The sequence below is a fragment of the Mauremys reevesii genome, linkage group 12 (assembly GCF_016161935.1).
Source record: "Mauremys reevesii isolate NIE-2019 linkage group 12, ASM1616193v1, whole genome shotgun sequence".
Classification (NCBI taxonomy): domain Eukaryota; kingdom Metazoa; phylum Chordata; order Testudines; family Geoemydidae; genus Mauremys; species Mauremys reevesii.
In genome coordinates, this window is record NC_052634.1 from 46,965,466 (window position 1) to 46,990,554 (window position 25,089).

A 25,089-nucleotide genomic window follows, 5' to 3' on the forward strand; every position below is an offset into this window, starting at 1 on the left:
CGCCCAAGGCAAGTGCCTCACTCGCCTCGCCCATGTTACAGCACTGCAAACTCCATCCCAGAGCCTGCACCCCAGAACCCCTCCCCCACCCAAACTCCCTCCCAGAGACCAGCCTCTCACCCCTTCTGCACCCAAACTCCCCCCAGAGCCTGCACCCCTCCTGCACCCCAATCCCCAGCCCCAGCCCAAGGCCTGCACCCTAGACCTCCTCCCCCCACCCAAACTCCCTCCCAGAGCCTTAGGCAGGTGAGGGGCAGAGTTTTGGGGGGCGGGTTCTGGGCAGTATGAGTGACATTATTGGCCCACTGGGAGGACTGTTAATTCCTAGTCTCCCAGTTCCCTAGGTTGATAAAGCCAAGGAGTGACCCCAAAACATTCTCAGTGGGGTTAAGAGCAGGTAGCGACAAGTGTTGTACTCGGTGGGGTGGATCCTTCTTAAGGGTTCCAGGCCCCATTTGACCCTTTTGTTCTTCTCTGTGTAATAACAGAGCTGGTTAAGACTCAACGTAGAGTCTTGCTGCAGACCAACAGATCTGAAATCACTGAGAAGCAGCTCTAAGCATTAGTCCTGCTTTGGGACAGTGTCTCCCATGCAAGAAACTGCCCAGTCTGCGCTAGCAGTGAGGCTCCCTCACTAACAGCTGAAATCAGGGAGAGCCGTGTGAAGTGCAGGGCCCCAGGGGTGCCTGAACAGGGGGGATTCTAAGGGTTTGCAGCAAATCAACATATCTTCAGAAGGTCCCACTGAGATTTGAACTCAGATTCCAGGATTCAAAGTCCTGAGTGCTGCCCATTACACCATGGGACCTGCTGCTGTTTTATTTTCTAGATCCCTGTGACTCTTGGCGGGTTTGCACTCTGCACTTATTACTTCCCACCAGCAGCTTCCTCTCACAGGACTCTCTCTCCTCCTCCAGCAACTGTGGTCATAGAATCATAGAATCTCAGGGTTGGAAGGGACCTCAGGAGGTATCTAGTCCAACCCCCTGCTCAAAGCAGGACCAAACCCAACTAAATCATCCCAGCCAGGGCTTTGTCAAGCCAGACCTTAAAAACCTCTAAGGAAGGAGATTCCACCACCTCCCTAGGTAACCCATTCCAGTTCTTCACCACCCTACTAGTGAAAAAGTTTTTCCTAATATCCAACCTAAACCTCCCCCTCTGCAACTTGAGACCATTACTCCTTGTTCTGTCATCTTCTACCACTGAGAACAGTCTAGATCCATCCTCTTTGGAACCCCCTTTCAGGTAGTTGAAAGCAGCTATCAAATCCCCCCTCATTCTTCTCTTCTGCAGACTAAACAATCCCAGTTCCCTCAGCCTCTCCTCATAAGTCATGTGTTCCAGCCCCCTAATCATTTTTGTTGCCCTCCGCTGGACTCTCTCCAATTTATCCACATCCTTCTTGTAGTGTGGGGCCCAAAACTGGACACAGTACTCCAAATGAGGCCTCACCAGTGCTGAGTAGAGAGGAATGATCACATCCCTTGATCTGCTGGAAATGCCCCTACTTATACAACCCAAAATGCCATTAGCCTTCTTGGCAACAAGGGCACACTGTTGACTCATATTCAGCTTTTCGTCTACCGTAACCCCTAGGTCCTTTTCTGCAGAACTGCTACCCAGCCATTCGGTCCCTAGTCTGTAGCAGTGCACGGGGATTCTTCCGTCCTAAGTGCAGGACTCTGCACTTGTCCTTGGTGAACCTCATCATATTTCTTTTGGCCCAATCCTCTAATTTGTCTAGGTCCCTCTGTATCCTATCCCTACCCTCCAGCATATCAACCACTCCTCCCAGTTTAGTGTCATCTGCAAACTTGCTCAGGGTGCAGTCCACACCATCCTCCAGATCGTTAATGAAGATATTGAACAAAACCGGCCCCAGCACTGACCCTTGGGGCACTCCACTTGATACCGGCTGCCAACTAGACATGGAACCATTGATCAGTACCCGTTGAGCCCGACCATCTAGCCAGTTTTCTATCCACCTTACCGTCCATTCATCCAGCCCAGACTTCTTTAACTTGCTGGCAAGAATACTGTGGGAGACTGTATCAAAAGCTTTGCTAAAATCCAGAAATAGCACATCCACTGCTTTCCCCTCATCCACAGAGCCGGTTAGCTCGTCATAGAAGGCAATTAGGTTAGTCAGGCATGACTTGCCCTTGGTGAATCCATGCTGACTGTTCCTGATCACTTTCCCCTCCTTTAAGTGGTTCAGGATTGATTCCTGCACTATCAGATCCGCGAGTCCTGCCCTGAGTCTCCCCCATCCCCCTGCTTGATCTCCATTCCCTGCAGGCTGCAAAAATGTCAGGGGAGGCCGCCCCTCCCTTCACTCGGTGCTCCCGCTCATATCGGCCAACTGCAGCCTCATCTCCTGGAACTCGGGCAGCTGTCGCTTGATCCGATCGTACAGTCACACACTGACTGGCTCCCCTGCCTGGATGCTCTTGTGGAAATCCCACGGGCGACGCTGCAGGACTTGGCACTGTTGGTTTCTTTAATGTTGTGGTGTTTGCCCGACTGCTGGAACAAAGCCGCCAACTCCTCCCTCACCAACTCCCACCAATCCCCCTGGTAACCACAGAGCCCTCTGATGCTTTCCCGTTCTGCCAACACCGCCAGGCCTCACCCCCTGCTCCTTTATCTTGCAAGCTCTGGCTGTTCAGCTTCCAATATCTTCTGCCCTGGGTCAGGGACAGGGGCGGGTCCAGGCACCAGTGCAGCAAGCTGCGGGGGGTGGCCTGCCGGTCACTGCCTTTGGCAGCCTGCCTGCAGGAGGTCCCCTGGTAATGCGGATTAGGCGTCATGCCTGCAGGAGCTCTGCCAGTCCCGCGGCTGCAGCGGCAATTCGGTGGTGGTTACGCCGAAGGCGCGGGACCGGCAGACCTTCAGCAGGCATGCCGCTGAATCCGCCTTACCAGAGGACCTCCAGCAGGTGTTGGGATAGATCTGTATTACATTATACACTAATGTTAGATGTGTAGAAAGTGTGACTAGAAAGGAGCAGTGTGACGGTGCTGCCCGTGGGAGCCAGCTGAGGTCACTCAATCAGGGTGAACTGCAAACAAAACGGGGCAGACAAACCCCAAACGCTGGTGGTTATTCTAATACTTAGATTTACCAACCAGCACAAAACAGCTTCTGTAGCACCTCACTGGTTACTCAGAAGTCCAAACCACGCAGTTCCCTTAAAGTGCCCAGCCTCAGGCCTCCGTCACGACACTCGTCAGATATGATGATGATTCCTGAAAATCTTATCTCATTATATCAAAGAAAAGGTTCTTCCAATCCCAAAGGATCAGCCACCTACCCAGGTTCAATTATAACTTAGATCTTACCCCAAATACATGCTATAGACAACTCTTATTAACTAAGCTAAAATTTATTAAAAAAGAAAAGAGAGAGAGTGTTGCTTAAAAGATCAATATACAGACAGACTTGAAGTCAATTCTTGAGGTTCAGATGCATAGCAGAGATGAGCTTGTAGTTGCCAAAAGACCTTTTAGAAATAGTTGAGAGATTATAGTCCAATGTCCATATTCAGGGTGACTCCAGTCAATGACTTGGGATCTCAATCCTTACGGCTTAAGGTTTCCCCCTCTTGAAACCCAAAGCAGATCTGAGATGAAGCAGGATTATGTCCCACGGTTCTTATACATTTCCAGCAGCCTTTCAGCCTGAGAAAACAACAGGCTTAACTCCTTCTCCCAAACATCCTGGCAATTAGCACAGGGTAATTTACCCATTAAACAGTTCAGATCCAGGTTAGCACAACCTTCAAAGAGACACAGAGACAATAATACTATTTCACTCAAGTATCATCATAAATATTAATATTCCTTTTTTGATCTTTGAATTAAAACTACAGCAATAGACAAGACTTGTTTGCTGACATCACAAGCCCTGAGCAAACATCTCCCCTTCTACCTCTAACAATGCAGACTTGCATTTCAAAGCTCTATTCATTTACAGATCTTCCTAACCAGTCCTTAAGGTTCACCCATGGGTCAGGTCAGTGGGTGAGGTGAGTTGATTAACTCTTTCTAGCCCTTTCACCTTTCAATGAAATATTATATTACACTCATAACGTCACAGGAGGTCAGGAATGGGATGGCAGGGGTTGCGGGTCGGGAGTGAGGGGCACTGGTAGAGCTGGGGGAAGCCCAGGGGGCGGCGGGTTGGGAGTGAGGGACACCGGCAGAGCTGTGAGTCTGCAGGTCAGGACTGGGATAGTGGGGGCTGCGGGTCGGGAGTGAGGGGTACCGGCAGAGCTGTGGGTCTGGAGGTCAGGACTGGGATAGCGGGGGCTGTGGGTCGGGAGTGAGGGGCACCGGCAGAGCTGTCGGTCTGCAGGTCAAGACTGGATAGCAGGGGCTGCGGGTCGGGAGTGAGGGGCACCGGCAGACCTGTGAGTCTGCAGGTCAGGACTGGGATAGCAGGGGCTGCGGGTCGGGAGTGAGGGCACCAGCAGAGCTGTGGGTCTGGAGGTCAGGACTGGGATAGCGGGGGCTGAGGGTCGGCAGTGAGGGGCACCCGCAGAGCTGTGGGTCTGGAGGTCAGGACTGGATAGCGGGGGCTGCGGGTTGGGAGTGAGGGGCACCGGCAGAGCTCTGGGTCTGCAGGTCAGGACTGGATAGCAGGGGCTGCGGGTCGGGAGTGAGGGGCACCGGCAGAGCTGTGGGTCTGGAGGTCAGGACTGGGATAGTGGGGGCTGCGGGTCGGGAGTGAGGGGCACGGGCAGAGCTGTGGGTCTGCAGGTCAGGACTGGATAGCAGGGGCTGCGGGTCGGGAGTGAGGGGCACCGGCAGAGCTGTGGGTCTGGAGGTCAGGACTGGGATAGCGGGGGCTGCGGGTCGGGAGTGAGGGGCACCGGCAGAGCTGTGGGTCTGCAGGTCAGGACTGAGATAGCAGGGGTTGCGGGTCGGAAGTGAGGGGCACCGGCAGAGCTGTGAGTCTGCAGGTCAGGACTGGGATAGTGGGGGCTGCGGGTCGGGAGTGAGGGGCACCGGCAGAGCTGTGAGGCTGCAGGTCAGGACTGGATAGCGGGGGCTGCGGGTCGGGAGTGAGGGGCACCGGCAGAGCTGTGAGGCTGCAGGTCCGGACTGGGATAGCAGGGGCTGCGGGTCAGGAGTGAGGGGCACCGGCAGAGCTCTGGGTCTGCAGGTCAGGACTGGGATAGTGGGGGCTGCGGGTCGGGAGGGAGGGGCACCAGCAGAGCTGTGGGTCTGCAGGTCAGGACTGGGATAGCAGGGGCTGCGGGTCGGGAGTGAGGGGCACCGGTAGAGCTGTGGGTCTGGAGGTCAGGACTGGGATAGCGGGGTCTGCGGGTCGGGAGTGAGGGGCACTGGCAGAGCTGTGAGTCTGCAGGTCAGGAATAGGATAGTGGGGGCTGCGGGTCGGGAGTGAGGGGCACCGGCAGAGCTGTGGGTCTGGAGGTCAGGACTGGGATAGCGGGGGCTGCGGGTCGGGAGTGAGGGGCACCGGCAGAGCTGTGGGTCTGGCGGTCAGGACTGGGATAGCGAGGGCTGCGGGTCGGGAGTGAGGGGCACCGGCAGAGCTGTGGGTCTGGAGGTCAGGACTGGGATAGCGGGGGCTGCAGGTCGGGAGTGAGGGGCACGGGCAGAGCTGTGGGTCTGGAGGTCAGGACTGGATAGCAGGGGCTGCGGGTCGGGAGTGAGGGGCACCGGCAGACCTGTGAGTCTGCAGGTCAGGACTGGGATAGCAGGGGCTGCGGGTCGGGAGTGAGGGGCACCAGCAGAGCTGTTGGTCTGGAGGTCAGGACTGGGATAGCGGGGCTGAGGGTCGGGAGTGAGGGGCACCCGCAGAGCTGTGGGTCTGCAGGTCAGGACTGGATATCCGAGGCTGCGGGTCGGGAGTGAGGGGCACCGGCAGAGCTCTGGGTCTGCAGGTCAGGACTGGATAGCAGGGGCTGCGGGTCGGGAGTGAGGGGCACCGGCAGAGCTGTGGGTCTGGAGGTCAGGACTGGGATAGCGGGGGCTGCGGGTCGGGAGTGAGGGGCACCGGCAGAGCTGTGGGTCTGCAGGTCAGGACTGGATAGCAGGGGCTGCGGGTCGGGAGTGAGGGGCACCGGCAGAGCTGTGGGTCTGGAGGTCAGGACTGGTTTCGCTTGGCTGCGGGTCGGGAGTGAGGGGCACCGGCAGAACTGTGGGTCTGCAGGTCAGGACTGGGATAGCAGGGGCTGCGGGTCGGGAGTGAGGGGCACCGGCAGAGCTGTGAGTCTGCAGGTCAGGACTGGATAGCAGGGGCTGCGGGTCGGGAGTGAGGGGCACCGGCAGAGCTCTGGGTCTGCAGGTCAGGACTGGATACCAGGGGCTGCGGGTGGGAGTGAGGGGCACCGGCAGAGCTGTGAGTCTGCAGGTCAGGACTGGGATAGTGGGGGCTGCGAGTCAGGAGTGAGGGGCACCGGGAGAGCTGTGGGTCTGCAGGTCAGGACTGGGATAGCAGGGGCTGCGGGTCGGGAGTGAGGGGCACCGGGAGAGCTGTGGGTCTGGAGGTCAGGACTGGGATAGCGGGGGCTGCGGGTCGGGAGTGAGGAGCACTGGCAGAGCTGTGAGTCTGCAGGTCAGGAATGGGATAGTGGGGGCTGCGGGTCGGGAGTGAGGGGAACCGGCCGAGCTGTGGGTCTGGAGGTCAGGACTGGGATAGCGGGGGCTGCGGGTCGGGAGTGAGGGGCACCGGGAGAGCTGTGTGTCTGCAGGTAAGGACTGGGATAGAAGGGGCTGCGGGTCGGGAGTGAGGGGAAACGTCAGAGCTGTGAGTCTGCAGGTCAGGACTGGATAGCAGGGGCTGCGGGTCGGGAGTGAGGGGCACCGGCAGAGCTGTGAGTCTGCAGGTCAGGACTGGATAGCAGGGGCTGCGGGTCGGGAGTGAGGGGCACCGGCAGAGCTGTGGGTCTGGAGGTCAGGACTGGGATAGCAGGGGCTGCGGGTCGGGAGTGAGGGGCACCGGCAGAGCTGTGAGTCTGCAGGTCAGGACTGGATAGCAGGGGCTGCGGGTCGGGAGTGAGGGGCACCGGCAGAGCTGTGAGTCTGCAGGTCAGGACTGGATAGCAGGGGCTGCGGGTCGGGAGTGAGAGGCACCTTTTCACCAGGAGCTGCTCCCGGCCACCACACCCCATTCACACGCCTTTGGTCACTACGTAGCTCAGTGGCAATCACTGCCCCGAAGTGACTCCGGTGCAGGCACCCACAGCACGAACTCCCCACACCGGATTCTGTCCACACGCAGAGAATTCTCTCCGCCGGGCTCCTTCGGTTCCTCTCGCTGCTCTCCGTCCTGCCGCCAGACACGGCTCATCTGCATAACCCCGCCCACGGACACGTGACACCTTCTGTCGTTTTGGTCTCCAGTGAATGAGTCGCCTGCAGGGAGTGAACACGTCACCGCACGTCACAGCCGCTGGGCGGGGATTGTCTGTGAGCCCCGCGCTGGGGGCGGGGCTTCAGGGAGAGACCCAGCCCCATAGACAGACTGGGGCAGGGAGCTATTGGGGGAAGGGATGAGGGGATGGGGGGAGAGGGGAGGGAGAGACCCAGCCCCATAGACCTGCAGGGGCAGGGGATCTTGGGGTTAGGAGGGGAGATTAGGGATTGGCAGACACCCCGCGTGGGGTGCAGGATATTGGGGGTGGGGTGGTGGGAGACTTGGGGGGGGGGGGTGGGGTGTGTGAAATGTTGGGCCAGGAATCTGAGTCACTCCCAGGACATCGTGTGCAGGGGAGCACAGGGGCAGGGAGAGCCCCAGCCCCAGCCCCACAGAGCCCCAGAGGGATATTGGGGGTAGGGGAGGATGGAGGAGAGACCCAGCCCCATAGACCCCTAGAGGCAGCGGGATATGGGGGCAGGAGAGGGGATGGCAGAGGAGACACCCATCTCCATAGACCCAAAGAGGCAGGAAATGAGGGAAGAAGGGGGGAGGGAGGGATCCAGCCCTATAGACCTGTAGGGGCAGGGAGATATTGGGGGCAGGAGGGGAGAAGGGGGGTTGGCAGAGACCCAGCCCGGGGTGCAGTGGAAATGGACTGGTTTGGAGGGAACTGGGGAGGAGAAGAGACACATGGCAGGACACATGGTGGGACAGGGAAACTGACTGACTCCGAATACATGCGGAGCAGGGCAGGGCGGAGGCAGATCATGCTGGTCCCAGGGTAATTTCGGGGGGTTCTGATTCCCCACTCAGCCGGGGGGCTCCCCTCTGGGCTGAGGAGCCCTGGGGTGGGGCGGGTGCAGGGGCTGGGTGTGTGTGTCAGGCTGGGGGAGCTGCCTGGGCAGAGGGGCTGGAACCAGGGGCGGCTCCTGGCACCAGCACACCCAGCGCCTGGTTGGGGCGGCAAGCGGCAGGGGGCTCTGCTGGTCACCGTGAGGGCAGCAGGCACCCCAACCCCTCCCCCACTCTACCCTCTAGTCCCACTCCCCTCCCAGAGCTGGGGGAGAACCCAGGAGTCCTGGCTCTCAGCCCTGCCCCTCCCCCGTATTTCCATATGGCTCCATCCAACAGCCCCGCCCCTGAGTGGGAGAGCCGAGGCCAAGGGAGAAGCAGGCGGGGCGCTGGGGCGTGGCGCTGCGGGGCAGGCGCAGGGCCAGGCCGAGACCCGGGCCACGGGAGTTCGTGTCAGGAGCCGGAGGGGGGCGGGGCCGGGGCTCTCTGGGGGGCGGTAGATCCTGTCCTAGCGGTGGTTTGTGGGGATGTGGGGGTTTCTTTGCAACCATGAGTGGGATTGTTGTGGGTGCAATTAGACCCCCCCCTTCTCTGGTGGGGCGGGGCTTCTATTGTCTGCCTTGGGGAGGGAGGGGTCCATGATGTCACAGCCCATGGCGGGGGGGGTTGAATCATGTTTCTGAAGTGGGAGAGCAACTTCCCCTGCTCCCACTCACTCTCCACTAGGGGGCTGGGCTGGGATCTCTAGGGAGGGGAGCCCAGGAAAAAACAGTCTCCCCTATGGAACCCAGGAGTCCTGGCTCCCACTCCCCCTGTTCTAGACCCCCTCCACTCCCAGAGCCAGGGGTAGAACCCAGGGGTCCTGGTGCCCAGCCCCCTCCTGCTCTGACCACTAGACCCCACTCCCCTCCCAGGGTGGTGCAGGGGTCACTGAGTTGGTGTCCCAGCTCTGCTAAGGGCCGTGACTGATTTTCCCAAAGTGCTTCCTTCTGAATCCAGCACATCTGCCCCCCCCCCGTTCGCTGCCCACCCCCGTGTGGGGGCACCAGCACTGTGCCCGGTCGTGATGGGAAATTGTCTAAGCTGGCCCAGGAGAGACGTGTGTGTCCCTCTGTATGTGTGTGTGCATCTGTGACACTGTTTATATCAGTGTGTTGCTGGGCTAACCAGTAGGAAATGGCTTTGCAGGATTTTGTATCCTGCAGCAAGTGACACACACACACACACTCACAAAGGGACTCACACAATCCCAAGAACACTCACACACAACACACCCAGAGGGGCATGCTAGCCCAACCCCCAAAGAGAGAAACAATCACACCCCCAGCCACACTCACAATCACACACACACACCAGAATATTCGCAATTGTGCTCAGAGACACAACCGCACACAGTTCACTCCCACTGCTCCCAACACAAGGACCTCCTGCCCCACACAGCGTGTGCCGAGGCCTGTGGAACTCACTGCCACTGGACAGCTACCCATGAGAATGGACCTTTCCAGGAGACCAATAGACATGGCCGTGGCGACAGAGGGGGCTGGGCTCCTAGGGTCTGACCCGGGCTGAGACTGGTTCTGACCTAGAGGGGGTCTATCCAGCTGGGGGCAGCGTGACCCACACACAGACCCACCAGAAGCGCCTTTCTTAGCGGGTCTCCCAGGCCATCCCCCACCCTGCCCCGGTTGGGTAACAAAGGGGCAGTACAGGACTCTGGGCCGTGTCACAACCCGGCCCCAGCCCCTCGCTCCCACAAGCTGGCGAGTTGGGTAACTGCCGAGGGATTGCACAAGAGAGAGTCAGAGCCAGGGAGAGAACCCAGGAGTCCTGGCTCCCCCCCGACACACACCCTAACCACTGGACCCCACTCCCCTCCCAGGGCTGGAGATAGAACCCAGGAATTCTGACCAGCAACCCCCCTTCCCTGTTCTGACCACCAGACCCCACACTCCCCTTTTAGATTTTAGTCCCGCTGCCTCTTCTATCCACCCACCCCACCTGTCCATCCCTTTGCTGCAGGTTTCTGGGGTGTCACCCCTGCTCTGCGCTCCCCCAGTGCAGCCCAAGGCTTTTCCTCCCCCCAACCACACATCCTCTCCCCCCTCGTGCTGGATCATCTGCTTGGCCCCCTGCCCCCTCTCGGGGTGCGCTGTGCGGCGTGGCTAGGGATTGTGCAACGGCCCAGCACCAGGCAACACAGAACGGACACCACACGCCCTGCCCTGCCTCACCTGAGCTGCTCTCCAGGTGCATCGGAGCCCAGTGCCTGCACCTTGGCACTCCTGCCCCCAGGGGGTGAACTGCAGCCCCCGCCACACTCCGCAGAGGGGAGAAGGGTCAGGCCAGCCAGCCCTTGTAAGATGGGGAAATCACCACCGGGATCGACGGTATGGGGGCTGTGACATACAGAGAAACGATTGTTGCGCCGAAAGAGGGCAGCAGATCATGCACACACACACACACACACACACACACAATTGCAAACATACACAAACACATCCATGAATCCAACCACACACACACACACTTGCTAATATACACAAACACATGCACAAATCCAGCCAACATCAACACAACTGCTAACAGATGCAAACACATGCACAAATCCAGCCACATGAACACACACACTTGCACAGCCACAAACACAACCCCCACAGCTGTAATAACACCCCCCCATACACAAAACCCTTACAGAAAAACACACATGCACAAACACATGCAAAAATCAATCCATTCATCCATCCACCCACACACACACACTCCATCCCCACTCTGTGCACACACCTTGGGTCTCTGCAACACTGAATACTTCAATTGGATGGGGGGCCCAGCACCATGGCTTTTCCCTGCCCCCCAGGGCCCACAGGGGGTGGATTGGGGGGGCACAGGGGGCACGATCCAGTGCCAGCCAAGGGGGGATCAGAGGTGGGGAGGGGGGGCCGGCCGTGGTTTCTGCACCACCCGGTTCCTGGCACAGGCTCCTTCGAGGATTTGCATTTCTTGGTAGTTTTCACCCCATCATCACTTCCTGCCCAGCCCCCTCCTGCTGTGCAAGGTGGTTTCGGGGGGATGGAAAGAACCCAGGAGTCCTGGCTCCCAGCCCCATCAGTGCTAATGTGCAAGACTCCACTCTAACCCCAGTGCTGGGACTGGAACCTAGGAGTCCTGACACCCATCTTCCTTTCCTCTAACCACTAGACCCCACTCCCACCCTTTTGGGGAGCCAGGACTCCTCGGTTCTGTCCCCAACTCTGGGAGCAGAGTGGGGTCTAGTGGTTAGAGCAGGAGGAGCCAGGACTCCTGGGTTTTATTCTCAGTGCTGCTGTTTGACCCTGGGCCTCAGTTTCTCCTCCCACTTTTTGGGTGTGGAGCCTGTAAACTCTCTGGGGCATGGCCTGTATCTTGCTGTGTCTGGGCAGCGCCTGGCCCAACGGGGCCTGATCTCAGCTGGGGCAGGGACTGTCTCTGTGTTTGTGCAGCCCCTGGCACAACGGGGGCCCTGATTCTGCCTTGTCAACGGCAGCGCAGAAAGCCCTAGTGCCAAAAGAAGATGGGGGGGGGGAAGCTTTGCAAAAATCGGTCACACCAATAGGAAACCAGCCCCAGCAGTTTGTGACTTCACTTCCCAAAATTAGACACACACACACACACACACACACAGAACCCTGCTCAAACCACCCCCTTTGCCAATGCACCACCTCACCTCGTCCAGGGAGGTCTAGGCAGGAAGCTCCATGTGGGAGCGGTGATGGACGGCACCATCAAGGCAGGTTCTGGTGATGATCCTCCAGGTGCGGGCATCTCAGCTCCAACTGGCACTGGGCTCACGCTGGGCTGTGTTCAGTTCCTCTCTCTGGTGTGCGCCCCGGCTCCACAAACGCCCCTGCCCCCTGCTCTTTCCTTCTGGTACAAAAAATATCCTCTTCCTTCGCCCCAGAGAGAGACACCCACGGTGCTGCTCAGCACACAGCTTCCCCCCCCCACCTTCCCCCCATTCCCAGGAGCGTGCAGGAAGGGGGTCAGGATTGGGGAGAGCCCGTGTCCCAAGGGGAGGGTATGGGGGGGCTTGTCCCCTCCTCGGAGCATGGGGGTGCCAGTAGGCACCTATCATGGGCGGCAGGTTATATCTGTGTGCGGTGCCCGGGCTCCAGGAATATTCAGGGCTGGGGGCCCTGCTCCAGCAATATTTGGAGCTGGGTCTCTCCCCCGGCCCTGCCTGGATTGGGCCCCAGCCCCCGCGGGCCTCTCCCTGCCCTGCGTGCCCCCCCCGCCCCCCCGCCCAGCCCGCGTCCCTGCCTGACAGAAAGCAGCACGAGCCTCTCCCCTGCCTGCTCTGTGCTGCGGGAGATCTGCTGCCGCAGGGTCCTAGCGCCTGCCCTCCACTAATGGCAAGGCAGGCTGCCCTTACCCTGCCCTTCCGCCCTCACCCTGAGCCTCCCCAATGCCCCAAACCCTCAGCCCCAGCCAGAGCCCTCATCCCCCGCACCCTAATCCTCAGCCCCAGCCCTGAGCCCCCCCCCGCAGGATGAACCCCTCATCCCCCCGCACCCTAATCCTCAGCCCCAGCCCTGAGCCCCCTGCGCAGCATGAACCCCTCATCCTCACCCCACACCCCAAACCTCTGCCTAGCCCTGAGCCCTCCTGCATCATGAACCCCTCATCCCCAAGCCCCAGCCAGAGCCCTCATCCCCTGCACCCTGATCCTCTACCCCATCCCTGACCCCCACAGCATGAACCCTCATCCTCAGCCCCACAGCCCTCACCCCTCTGCCCTAGCCCTGAGCCCCCCCACAGCATGAACCCCGCATCCTGAGCCCCACAACCCTCACCCTCGCACTCCCTCCTATCCCCCAACTCCCTCCCAGAGCCTGCCCCACCGCCCCCGTCCAATGCCCCCAGCCCAGAGCCTGCACCCAAACTCTGTACCAAAGCCAGCACCCCTCATCCTCCTGCACACCCATGCCCTGCCCCAGCCCGGAGCCTGAACCCAAACTCCCTCCCAGAGCCTGCACCCCTCACCCCCTCCTGCACACCCATGCCCTGCCCCAGCCCGGAGCCTGCACCCAGCACCCAAACTTCCTCCCAGAGCCTGCACCCCTCACCCCGTCCGACACCCCCACCCCCACCCCAGAGCCTGCACCCAAACACCAACCCAAAACCAGCACCCCAATCCCTAGCCCAGGACCTGCACCCCATACCTCCCCCCCGAAACCCCGCCCAGAGCCTTAGGCAGGTGGGGGCAGAGTTTGGGGGGTGGAGTTGGGGGGGGGCGAGTTCTGGGCACCACCAAAATTTCTACAAACTTGCCACCCATGGCACCTATGGATGGTCCCCCCAAGCAGGGCCAGGACAGAAATGGGAGGCCTGTGCCCCCAACATAGAGAATCTGGGGTGCAACCTTACTTAACAGGTCAGTCTGTCCTTTCTCTGACTGTCCCATTCCAGCTTCAACTAGTGCTTGTGGTTCATTCGTTCTTTTTCATTCCTTTCCTTCTCTAGCTTGTATGTTGTTGCTTTCTTCTTTCCCCTCTACCTTTCATGCTCTTCCTTTCTTTCCTTCTTTTTCTAATGTTTTTTTCTCTCCCTTTCTTTCTTTCTCTGCCTTTCACGTTCTTTTCACTCTCTCTCTCTCTCTCTCTCTGGTTATTTTTTTCACTCACTCGTTTTCCTCGCTCCTTCCGAGCCAATTGGGTTCTCCTCCCACACAGATTTTGACAGGTTTTCCTCCTGATCAGCAAGTGGATTAAGCACGTCTTCAGTGGGTGTTTGCCATGCCAGGGAGCAGGCTGCCCGGGTGTCTTTGTGGCCGTCTGCTGGCCACACATACGCATGGTTCTCTCCTCCTCTTGCCCTGCCCTTGGTTGCTCTGTGGCTTTTAAGCCTTCCCTTGTAGCTGTCAGCACCAGCCGCCTCTGCTCCAGGTGCCCAGAGGAGGAAAGGTGTTGGGCTCCAGCCTGGGACTCTGCCTCCCTCCTGCCTAGCCCTGACTGTGAAGCCTGGCCCTGGCCCTCCTTCCTTCAAGTGCCAGGTGGACAAGAGGTAACATGTGGCTGCAAGCACAATGACCAAACTTGTGGGCCTCATGTGAATCAGCAAGAATCCCAACCACCTGGTAACAAGTTCTAGAGCCCCAACCAATTTTGGTCATTCACCACCCAAGACCTGGCTCCTGTGGGCAAGTCACCCAGCAGGAAGGGAAAGATTTGCTCTTGCAGAGCTGGACACAGGGAAATTGAGCACTGGGAGCTCCAGAGCTTTACCACAAGCCAACACAAGGTCCCACTGAGATTTGAACTCAGATTGCAGGATTCAGAGTCCTGAGTGCTGCCCGTTACACCATGGGACCAGCTTGTGTTGCTTTCTCTGCACATCGGTGACCCTCACAGGGCTGGCTTGTGTAAGGGACTGTTGGCCCCATACTAAAAGTTAGTGGGGGTTCAGTTGGCTAGTTCCCAGCACCAATAGAAGGGCGAAGGGCCAATGGGAAATCAGGCCCCTGAGACTGACAGTCCCCAGGGCAATGGGGAGAGGCCAAAGCTCCAAGTTAGCCGCACTGACAGGCCGGACAGTGTAATGAGGGAGTCACCAGGCCAGGGGGTCCCATCCTCTGTGGGAGCTGGAACTGCCTGGGCCAGAGTGGGGCGGAGCTAAGGAGAGAGCAGGAGCCCGAGAAGAGCCGGGGAGCAGAGCTGCACCAGCCAGGGAGAACCAGAGCAGATCTGTGCTGGGAGCCGAGCCGCAGCAGCACGAGCTGTAGAAGCTGCCCAGGGAGCAGATCTGTGCTGGGAGAAGAGCTGCAGCAAGCGGAGCCAGAGGAGCAGCCCAGGGAGCTGGAGGCAGAGCCGCAGCAGCACTGGGGCTGGAGGTGGGTGCAGTGAGCAGCGTGGGAGAGCGAGGGGGACCCTGGGCAGAAGGCCCAGTGCAAGGAGATGCCACCCGTCAAGAGATCTTGCAGGCCAGACTTTTGGGGGTGGGGGGATCATATCCCCTACATGGGGGCTGACACTGGGGACAAGGGGCCTGTCACCTAGAGCGTGTGGCCACTGCCAGAGCAAGTGTCCAGCCTGTGGTGTCCCTGCAGCACAGCCAGGGCCTGGAGAGGAGGCCTGGGACATGTGAGGGAGAGATTGTGACCTGCCGTGACCCTCCAGAGATGCTGGTTGTGATCTCCCTGCGCCACAGAACAGGGTGACGTGTTTTCCTTTCCCATCTTTCCTTATGTTTTACATTGATTGCTGGGTAGTAAATGGTGTTTGCTTGAAGCACATGCAATGAGGAGTGGGTCAGGGAAGTGCCCAGAGTGGGGACACTGTAGCCCCCGTTCAAGTGATCATGACAAGATTGGGGGTCATCAAACCCCCCAGGATTCCTGAGCCCAGCCTTGTTGGGGTTACGAGGTCTCTGCCACACAGGAGAGTAGAAAGAGCCTCCTTGGGGTCAGGCAGCCTCTGGGTAAGGGGCTGGGGACTCAGATCCTTCCACCGGCCAATTGCACCAGGGTCGTGTTGTCATAAACAGATAGTTAAGGGTTAAAGTCTCTTTTACCTGTAAAGGGTTAACAAGCTCAGTAACCTGATGAACACCTGACCAGAGGACCAATCAAGGGACAGGATAATTTCAAATCTCTGTGGAGGGAAGGCTTTGTCTGTGCCCTTTGTTTGAGTTGCCGTGCTCTCTTTGGATCTAAGAGAGGCCAGACATGTCTCAAGCTCTCCTGGAGTATTTCCTACTATCCAGTATAGTGAGTATTAGAAAGGCGAATTAATCTTCTAATTAATTTCTGCATTTGCAATTGTGTGGTTGCTGGAGAAATATCTTTATTTCTGTTTGCTGTTACTTTGATTCTTCTGAGGAAGGAGGAGGTGGGGAAAGCCTCTCCAGGCTTCTAAGTTAGACCCTGTATTTTTGCATCCTGGTAATACAGAGATAGTGTACTTTTTCTCTCTTTAATAAAATCTTTTCTTTTAGAACCTGAGTGATTTCTTCCCTTGTTTGGATTTTCAGGGGAAGGAGGAGGAAAAGTGAATCCCTCTTTGTTTTGATTCAAGGAGTATGAATCCAGGTATCTCTCCCAAGGACAAGGGAGGGGAAGAAGGTGGGGAATGAATTATTTCCCTTTGTGTTAAGATCCAAGGAAGTTGGGATCTGTGTTCCCCAGGAAAGTTTTGGGGAACAGGAGTGTGTCAGACACTTAAAACTTGACTGGTGGCAGCGAGAACCAGATCTAAACTAGGATTTTAGTTTAGAGGAGTCCATGCAGGTCCCCATCTTGTGAACGCTAAAGTTCAAAGTGGGGAAAAAACCTATGACATGTGTGTAAACCAGGGAAGTTCCCCACAGTAGCCGGACCTGAACCCCCTGTACACTTGTGCTCTGTTCTCATTGCTTCTCTGTCTCTCTTCCCCTCATCTCTGCTGCTCCCCCTCTGGGCTTTCTCAGCACCTGGCCCCGCAGCGCTTCCTGCCAGCCAGAGACTGCGTGTTCTAGGCCTGCTCCTGTGGATGTGGCCTCTCTCCTGATTCCTGAGGAAAGGAACCTTCCCAGGAAATGGCCACAGCTTCTGGGAATCCGCATGTGGCTGGTGGAAAGCGCCAGGAATCATTTGGCTCCTGGCACACAAGGCAACTTAAAAGCTGAGCACCCAGACAGGGGCTTGAACCCTGGACCCTCAGATTAAGAGCCTGATGCTCTACCAACTGAGCTACATGGGCTTGTTGAGGCCAGCTTCACCGTTCACCACAAGAGTGAGCAGGCAGGCAGGCAAACAAGAGGCAAAAAATGTCCCCGGAACCCCTCCTCTTTTTCTGCACAGCCACTGCCTGTCAGCAGGATTCCTCCTCCTCCCTCCTGTGCCTCAGTGTGACTAAATCTCCACACCTAGACAGCCGGTCCGTCCGCTGCACCCCAATCCCCCATGCCTGAGCCTCCCTGCCAAAGCCCTGCACCTGGCCCCATAGAGTTAAGTCTCAGGTGTCGCTGGGAACTCGACTTCTTGTGCCCAGAGAGTCTCAGCCCCCCTCAGCAGATGACCTAAGAACAATGTCGGCCTTTTCCAAAGAAGGGCTTGGAGGGGCTTTTCTCATGTTACCATGTGGCCTAATGGATAAGGCGTCTGAGTGTGGATCAGAAGATTGAGGGTTTAAATCCCTTGGTAGTTGTGTTTCTGCAGTTTTACTGTTGTGCTGAACATCCTGCTCCTTGCAGGGCTGGAACCTCTTCTTGGCCGCTCAGGCCAATGCTCTGGCTTCAGCTAGAGCCCCGGGAAGGAGTTGGGGGGTGGGCGTCACAAAGGCTGGGGCATGAGCCCCAGGTGCTTCCAGTCTCGCCTTTGCCCTTCCTGACTTGCCAAAGAAAATGGGCGGCTGACTGGGCTAGCGTGTGCGCCTGTCCCTGTGCTGGAGGGTACTTGCTACACAGCGTCTTTGGAGCCTGGGTGTTTCTCTGCTTCTCACCAGCTGGGGAAAAGCCTCTTGGGGTAAAATCTCCTGCCCCACTGCAAAAGTCAGCACCTTGAGTGGGACCAGTCAGAGGCCCCACCATGGGGGCTGGCCCTGCTTTCCTACCATCTTGTGATGTTGGCCACAGAACATCAGCAGCCGCCCCACATGCTCCTCTGTGGGTGGCCTTCAGTGGGTGTTTGGCATGGCAGGGAGCAGCCTGGCTGGGTGTTTTTGTGCCTGTCTGTAGGCCACACATAGGCATGGTCCTGTCCTCCTCTAGCCCTGACCTCAGTTGCTCTGTGGCTTTTAAGCCTTCCCTTGGAGCTGTCAGCACCAGCCGCCTCTGCTCTAGGTGCTCAGAGGAGGAGAGGTGTTGCTGGGTCACTTTTACAGATGCCCCTTCCCTGGTAGTGCTCTTGCTCAGCTGCGCAGAGGAGCTTCCATCCCCAATCCCTGCCTGTCACTGCCCAGCAGCCCTCTGGCACCATTCCTGAGGCACAAAAACACCCAGCCAGGCTGCTCCATTCCTGAGGGCTGCCCTGCCTTACTCTTTCCCTGACATATTTGGAAAGACAGCTCCCCTCTCTCCTTCTTAAAGGTCAGGTGGGCCAACTAGGGGCAGAAGCCCATTCTATGTTTTCCTACTACAGAGCCCAAGCTCAGGGACTCACCTTGGGTGCAGGCACTGCTATGCTCCCAGAAAACAAGCCACCCCTGCACAAAGAGGGATGAAAGGACCCACCAAAGCCTGGGATTGAACCAAGGACCTTTGATCTTCAGTTTAACACTCGCCCAGCTGAGCTACTTTGGCACCTGCATTGAAGTATTTTGGCCTCTTGCGTCTCTGTCTGGGATGTTCTTGTCAGCAGTTGCACAGAAAAAGGACAGGAAAACGAACGGCTGCTCCACACCCCCACCGGAGGAACCCGGCGCCCTTAGCTGTGGGGAGTAAGAAGTGGCTGTTGGCTGACAGGGCCTGTCCCCAAGGAGCTGGAACAGCAGCTGCCGCCTCCCCCTCGGCTCCAGGCTGTGGGAAATGCTCATTGCCTGGCTGCATGGGCGGCTGCTGCTCCGTGCTCTGGAGAGCGTCTGTATTGCTCTGTCAACCCCCCATCTTCACTGAGCCAGTCTGGTAAGGTCCCAAGTGCCCCCTCCGGCCTGGCAGCTGAGAGTCTGTGCAGACATCAGCCCCCCTGCCAGCCCCACAGGCAGCAGCAGTGCCAGCCCCCCAGCACCACAGGGGCACTCGATGCACTTCCTGTGGGGAAATGGCTCCTTGGCGTCCAGCTGCTAGAGTGAGAGCCAAGAGAGAGCAGTGTCTGGCTCACCGTGGGGGAGAGAAGAGACCTGGTGAGTGCGGATCTCCCTCAGCCTCCCCCGCAAGGCTGGTCAGTTTTATTGTCACTGTGAGAGTCGGTGCTTCCCTTCAGGGCCGGCCCTAGAGGGGTGTGGTGCCCAGGAAAAATCCCCCCTTTCCTCCTCCACCCCTTCCCCCAAGCCCCCACCCCTGTCCCATTCCTCTCCCTCCCCCACCTCTTTCCGTCTCTGCTCCTCCCCCTCCCTGCCCAGCCCCTCCTGCACCCCACTGAACAGCTGATCACTGGCAGGTGGGAGGTGCTGAAGGGGAAGAGGAGGAGCTTGTCGGCAAGGCCTGTAGTGGGGGGGGGGGAGCTGGCTGCCAGTGGGTGCTGAGCACCTATTTTTTCCTTTGTTGGTTCTGCAGCCCCGTAGCTCCCATGGAGTCGCTGACTCAGCTCCTTTCGCACTCTAGAGAGAGGAGCAGAACCAGGGCTATGGCTGATCTATGGGGCACCAGGTGAGTGGCAGAGGCTTCAGGTGCCGAGAGTTTGCCTGACCCCTCAGGGACACAGTGTGAGGGGGTGTCCCAGGGATCTCTATGAAAGGAGCAGAACAGGATTTCCTTGGGGTGGGGAGAGAATTGAGAGTGTCTCAGGGGGTTGTACAGAGGTGTTGCCCGGGTGAGGGACTGGCTAAAACACAGGCCTCACTGTGAGCAGGATTCAAACCTGTGGAGGGGAACCCTATTGGATTTCAACTCCAACACCTTAACCACTCAGCCATGAGCACAAAATTGCCCCCATGCCAGAGAAACTGGTAAAGAATCACAATGTCCAGGCTTGAAGTCATCTAACTACAGAATTCCCACCACAAACCTGGCTCCCAAAGCACAGGGGGGATTTGGGGTTTGTTCTGTTTGCTTAGTCATGTGCAGTAGCTCATGCTCCAATACGCCTGCTAGTCTATAAGGTGCCACAGGACTCTTTGCTGCTTTTACAAATCCAGACTAACACGGCCCCTCTGATACTCTTAGTGACACTCTCCGATGGATCCCCATCCTCCAGTCACCCTGAGGTAGGTAGGAGTGGATCGTTATTATCCCTACTTGAAAGAGGGAGAAGCTAAGGCTGAGAAAGGAGAATTGACTTGTCTTAGGTCACACAGCCAGCCAGTGGCAGAGTTGGGAATAGGACCCAAGAGCCCTGATTTTCAAACTAACCATCAGAACATGAATTTCACACATTGAATGACCTGAGTAAAGTGCTCTCAGATGAGCTCCAGACCAACAGCAGTGCACAGTAATTATTCAGCAAGTATTTGAGGAGAACTGCAATGTTAGAGAGAATCATGAATTGCTCAGAGACCATTAATGCAGCGAAGCAGCAAAATTTGTCAAACATATAACAGGTTATGACTTAATTCCTTGGTCTTAAAAGAGAACAACAAGGACCTGTCAATAACCCCCTGGTCAGCCAATCAGGGTAGAGACTGAGGACAGGAGGCTAAGGGTTCTCACCAGAGAGCCCAAAGGATGGCCCAGGTCACTGATGGGGATCACTGCCCGAGCACTATTTCAGCCCCACATTTTTGGGTGGACCTCCCACAGTGGGAGCTGCAGAGCACTCCCCCGCAACACACACGCACACGCACACACACACACACACACACACACACACAGCTCCTGGTGTTGGGAGGAGAACAGGTGAAAGGACAAAAGAAGCCAGAGACAAAGAGAAAGGAGGAAGGGATGGATGGAGGAAAAGGTGAAACAAAAAGGACAAACCCTAATGACCCTAGTGGTTCTAAGGGACAAAATCCCAGGTGCGGAATAAAATTCTGCCTCTTAAGCTAGTGTTTTCCTTGCCTAAAATTCAACTGTCACCAGATGGACCAGACTGAACAGGTTTCAAACCTCGAGGAGGCTCTTACCTTCTAAACAGGGATGTCTGTTTTCTAGTAAAATCACTAAAAGGGAAGGAGAATACTCAAAAGAGGTTCCTCCTGGCGCTCATGTACATGAACCCGAATACTCTGTGAGTCCTCAGAGAGAGACCTGGAGAAGGAGACTTGCTGAAGCAAAGCCACAGGGGTCTCTGAGGTTTCCCTGGCCCCTCGCCCCTGTCCTGCCTGGCTGATGTCAGCATCTCTCTGTGAGGTCACCACCTCCCCACCACCTTTGACCAATAGTCTGAGGTCCTGCAAAAGGCCTTTGTGATGTCACTGCCACACCCCTCCCTTGCTGGGCCAATGTCCTGCCCCTGGCCAGGCACTTTGGAGGTTTGAGCTACTCCCTCAAGAACAAATGGATATAAATTGGCAGTCAGGAAGTTTAGGCTTGAAATTAGATGAAGGTTTCTAACCATCAGGGGAGTGAAATTCTGGAACAGCCTACCGAGGGAAACAGTGGGGGCGAAGGACCTCTCTGGCTTTAAGATTAAGCTTGATAAGTTTATGGAGGGAATGGTTTGATAGGAGAACGTGATTTAGTCAATAGGTCAATAACGTGGAACCACTGGTAATTAGTACCGAGGGTCAATATTGGGATATTGAAAGTCTTTTTCCTGAGTGTCTGGCTGGAGAGTCTTGCCCGCATGCTCGGGGTTCAGCTGATCGCCATATTTGGGGTCGGGAAGGAATTTTCCTCCAGGGTAGATTGGCAGAGACCCTGGAGGTTTTTCGCCTTCCTCCGCAGCATGGGGCAGGGGTCGCTTGCTGGAGGATTATCTGCTACTTGAAGTCTTTAAATCAGGATTTGGGGACTTCAACAGCTGAGTCAAGGGAGAGAATTATTTCAGGAGTGGGTGGGTCAGCTTTTGTGGCCTGCATCTTGCGGGAGGTCAGACTAGATGATCATAATGGTCCCTTCTGATCTTAAGTTCTATGATTCTATGATTCCCTGTGGATCACCCCATTCAAGGAGCGTTCGTTCTAGGCAGCGAGCCGGTAGTTTTGGATCATCTGCAAATTTTGTCAGCTCACTGTTTAGCAGGTTGTTTATGAATATGTTGACTAGTACTGGAAACTAGTTACCTGTTTCCATCCTGAAAACTGACCATTTAGTCCTACACTTTGTTTCTTGTCTTTTAACCGGTTATTGATCCACGTGAGGACCTTCCGGAGGTGAAAGTAAGCCGGTATGTTCCAGTATGGGGTACTGGCAAGAGCTGATACGCTGTGCCAGCCTGGCCCGGCTTCCCCAGGCTGGTGATTTAAAGGGCCCAGGGCTCCCTGCAGCGGCCGGAGCCCCTGGCCCTTTAAATCACCTCCCGAGCCCCCCTGCCGGAGCCCCGGGGAGCAAATCACTGCCGTGGGTGCTGCTCTCTCCTGCTCTGCCAACACAGAGCAGGGGTGGCAGAAGCTTCCTTACAGTGGGGGGGGGCACCATTGTCCGAACTGTGGCACCCCCATGACACCCCTTCCCTAAGGACCCCCACTCACAGCACCTCTCCCCCCGAGGCCACACCCACAGACGCCTCTTCCCCAAGACTGCACCCTCCCCCTCCATCATTTGTCCTAACAGCCAGTAAAGAGTGGTGGGGCCATGGCCCTCTAACCCCCTGTTCCAGCACCCCTGACACAGAGCTAAGCAGGCAGCAGTGTGTGTGTGTGTGTGTGTGTGACAGAGAGTGCTGTGCTGAGCTGATCCAGGGAGAGAACGGGGGCTGATGTTGGGGCTGTCCCCTGCCTCAGGACTGGTCGCTTCCAGCAGCTGTCTGAACTTAGAGACAGTGTGCCGACACATTCACTCTTCCGCAATGCACACACTGTCCCCCCCCCCTCTACCCTATCACACACATTGCAGTTGAAAAGCAGCTGGCAATCTAGTAGGATGCCCATTGAACAATGGGATAGAAACCTGCATCAGGTGATGCTGTACCAGCCCCTGAGGCATTGCAAACCCTTCCCAAAGCACCCTGCAGCCAGTTGCACAGTGGGATAGCTACCCACAGTGCACTGCTCTCTGTGGCAATCCAAGAGATGCTAGCATGGATGTGTTCTGGTGACACAGGGGCATAGGGTGGACATGCAACAGCTGTTCAATTAAAACACTTTAACTAAAGCCACGTTACTCTTTCATGTAGACAAAGCTTGAGAGTGAGACAAGACCCAGCTCCATTGAAACTAAAGAACCACAACTTACTGCGTAGCTGGCAGGATTTGAACTTGTACAGAGAGACCCCCAATGGATTTCTGGCCCATCACCTTAACCACTTGGCAACAACTACTTGCTTGCTTGGTGGCTCTCACTGCACTCTAGTTCTGTTCTCACTGAGTGATCAATTCCAGTTGTTTCCTGAAACCAGCTTCCACAACACACACACTGCTGTGCCCTTGTGTAAGTGTGTCCATGGCTGAACAGCAAGAATTCCTGCTCCTTTCCCTTCTGGCTGGAGCATGAGGAGAGTGCGTTTGTGGTTAATGACGTTGCTGTAGCTTGTTGTCCATTTCCTGCCTTGATCATTCAGACAGTCCCTTTCCCATCATATCTCCAGTACATCAGTGATTGTGATAGCAGGGGGCAGGTTTTCTCTGGGGCACTGAGCTTTGCCAGGGGATTGGTGGCTCCTTTCTTTCCTCACCCTGGAGTAAACTGAGCTTTTTATTCCATCCTTGATGTTTCAAGGAATAAGAACAGATGACCAAAGAAAGAGGTGGGCAGGGTGGGTCTCAGGGGAGGGGGCAGAGAGGTGTGGGCGGTGGGCAGGTCTGGGGAGGGGGCAGAGAGGTGCGAGCGGAGGGCAGGGTGGGTCTCGGGGGAGGGGCAGAGAGGTGGGGGCGATGGGCAGGGCAGGTCTCAGGGGAGGGGGCAATACTATAGAATCCTGTATTCTCCTGGGGGCCCTGCAGGGCCTGGGGCAAATTGCCCCACCTGACACCCCTCTGGGTGGCCCTGCCCTCAGCCTCTCCTTGTAAGTCCCCTACCCCCGAATCATTTTTGTTGCCCTCCTCTAGACTCTCTCCAATTTGTTTCTGTAGTGGGAGGGTGGGGGGAAAACTGGACACAATGCTCCAGATGTGGCCTCACCAGTGCTGAATAGAGGGGAATAATCACTTCACTCCATCTGCTGGCAACGCTCCTACTAATCCAGCCCAATATGACCAGTTACCCATATTGAATGCAGACACAGCAATATCTGATACATTGGTTCCTGTCCATTCAGGAGGTTATTTCCCACCTATTCATAAATAATGAAGCTGCTCTAAGCAGAGGGGAGAGAGCTGTCCCATCCGTGCAGTTAATCCATCTCCCCGAGAGGTGTCACTGGGGGAAGCTATGTTGGTGGGTGTGCAAGCTGTGGTGTCTCCATGTGTATATAAAGTTTAATCAAACCCCATTTTTAAAACCCCTGTGGTCTGGGAATACAAAAAGGAGCTCTATGAGGCAGAGCCTGTCCTTCAAAATCCTTAAGATCACTGACTTGCTTCTGCAAATGTCATGGGGGTATAGCTCAGTGGTAGAGTGTTTGACTGCAGATCAAGTGGTCCTTGGTTCAAATCCAAGTGCCCCCTTACAAACATGTTACTTCAGTAAAAATAATTCTATTTTCAGGAGCTCCACTAAATAGGGATCCCTGAAATGAATGGACACACTCAATGTTTTCCTGTGCAATTGCATAAAAACCTAGCAAACAAGTCCCCCAGCTGAAATCAGTTCCAATCCTCTAAGTGTCTAGGTTTGTTTTCATCAATTAAACAAAGGCACATGAAGATACATTTGCAGGTCCTTGGCGTCCATGGGCTACAATGTGCAGAAGAACAAGAACCACATCCACTTGGGAGGCATGGACTAGTCTGTATTACATTTGGTAAGTAAGTTGCCATTGGGACTGAAAACTCTACTGGGGGTGGACAGGAGCCTGTTACAAAACTAAAATAACCAAGATTTACCAAACTCCCTGTTACACATTCAATCCTCTATTTGTGCACACGGCATCAATTGGGGCTCTAATAAATGGCAACCTTCCTTTAACACAGATCGTTGTTCCTTGTGACTTTCAGATGCATTCGAATGGCAGCTGTTCAGAGGTCATGTGCTGCTAGTTCATGAGCAGCAGCAGAGTCTCTGTACGTTTACCAACCGTAGAGCTGGGTGTGTCTGCATCCAAGTAACTGCAGAGTCAGTGTAGTCCCAGACAGTTAATTGCACAGTCTCACTTTCTGGTCT

The 25,089-nt window shown here is 56.4% G+C and overlaps 4 non-coding genes across 4 annotated transcripts; 1 reads left to right on the forward strand and 3 right to left on the reverse strand.

Annotated features, from left to right (window-relative positions):
- Positions 1-736: 736 nt before the first annotated feature.
- On the reverse strand, positions 737-808 carry TRNAQ-UUG. The gene has a single exon. It is a non-coding gene; the product is annotated as a tRNA-Gln (tRNA).
- A 13,650-nt stretch (positions 809-14,458) lies between these two features.
- Positions 14,459-14,530, reverse strand: TRNAQ-CUG. The gene has a single exon. It is a non-coding gene; the product is annotated as a tRNA-Gln (tRNA).
- A 2,292-nt stretch (positions 14,531-16,822) lies between these two features.
- TRNAK-CUU lies at positions 16,823-16,895 on the reverse strand. Its single transcript has one exon. It is a non-coding gene; the product is annotated as a tRNA-Lys (tRNA).
- A 7,467-nt stretch (positions 16,896-24,362) lies between these two features.
- TRNAC-GCA lies at positions 24,363-24,434 on the forward strand. The gene has a single exon. It is a non-coding gene; the product is annotated as a tRNA-Cys (tRNA).
- The last annotated feature ends 655 nt before the right edge of the window (positions 24,435-25,089 follow it).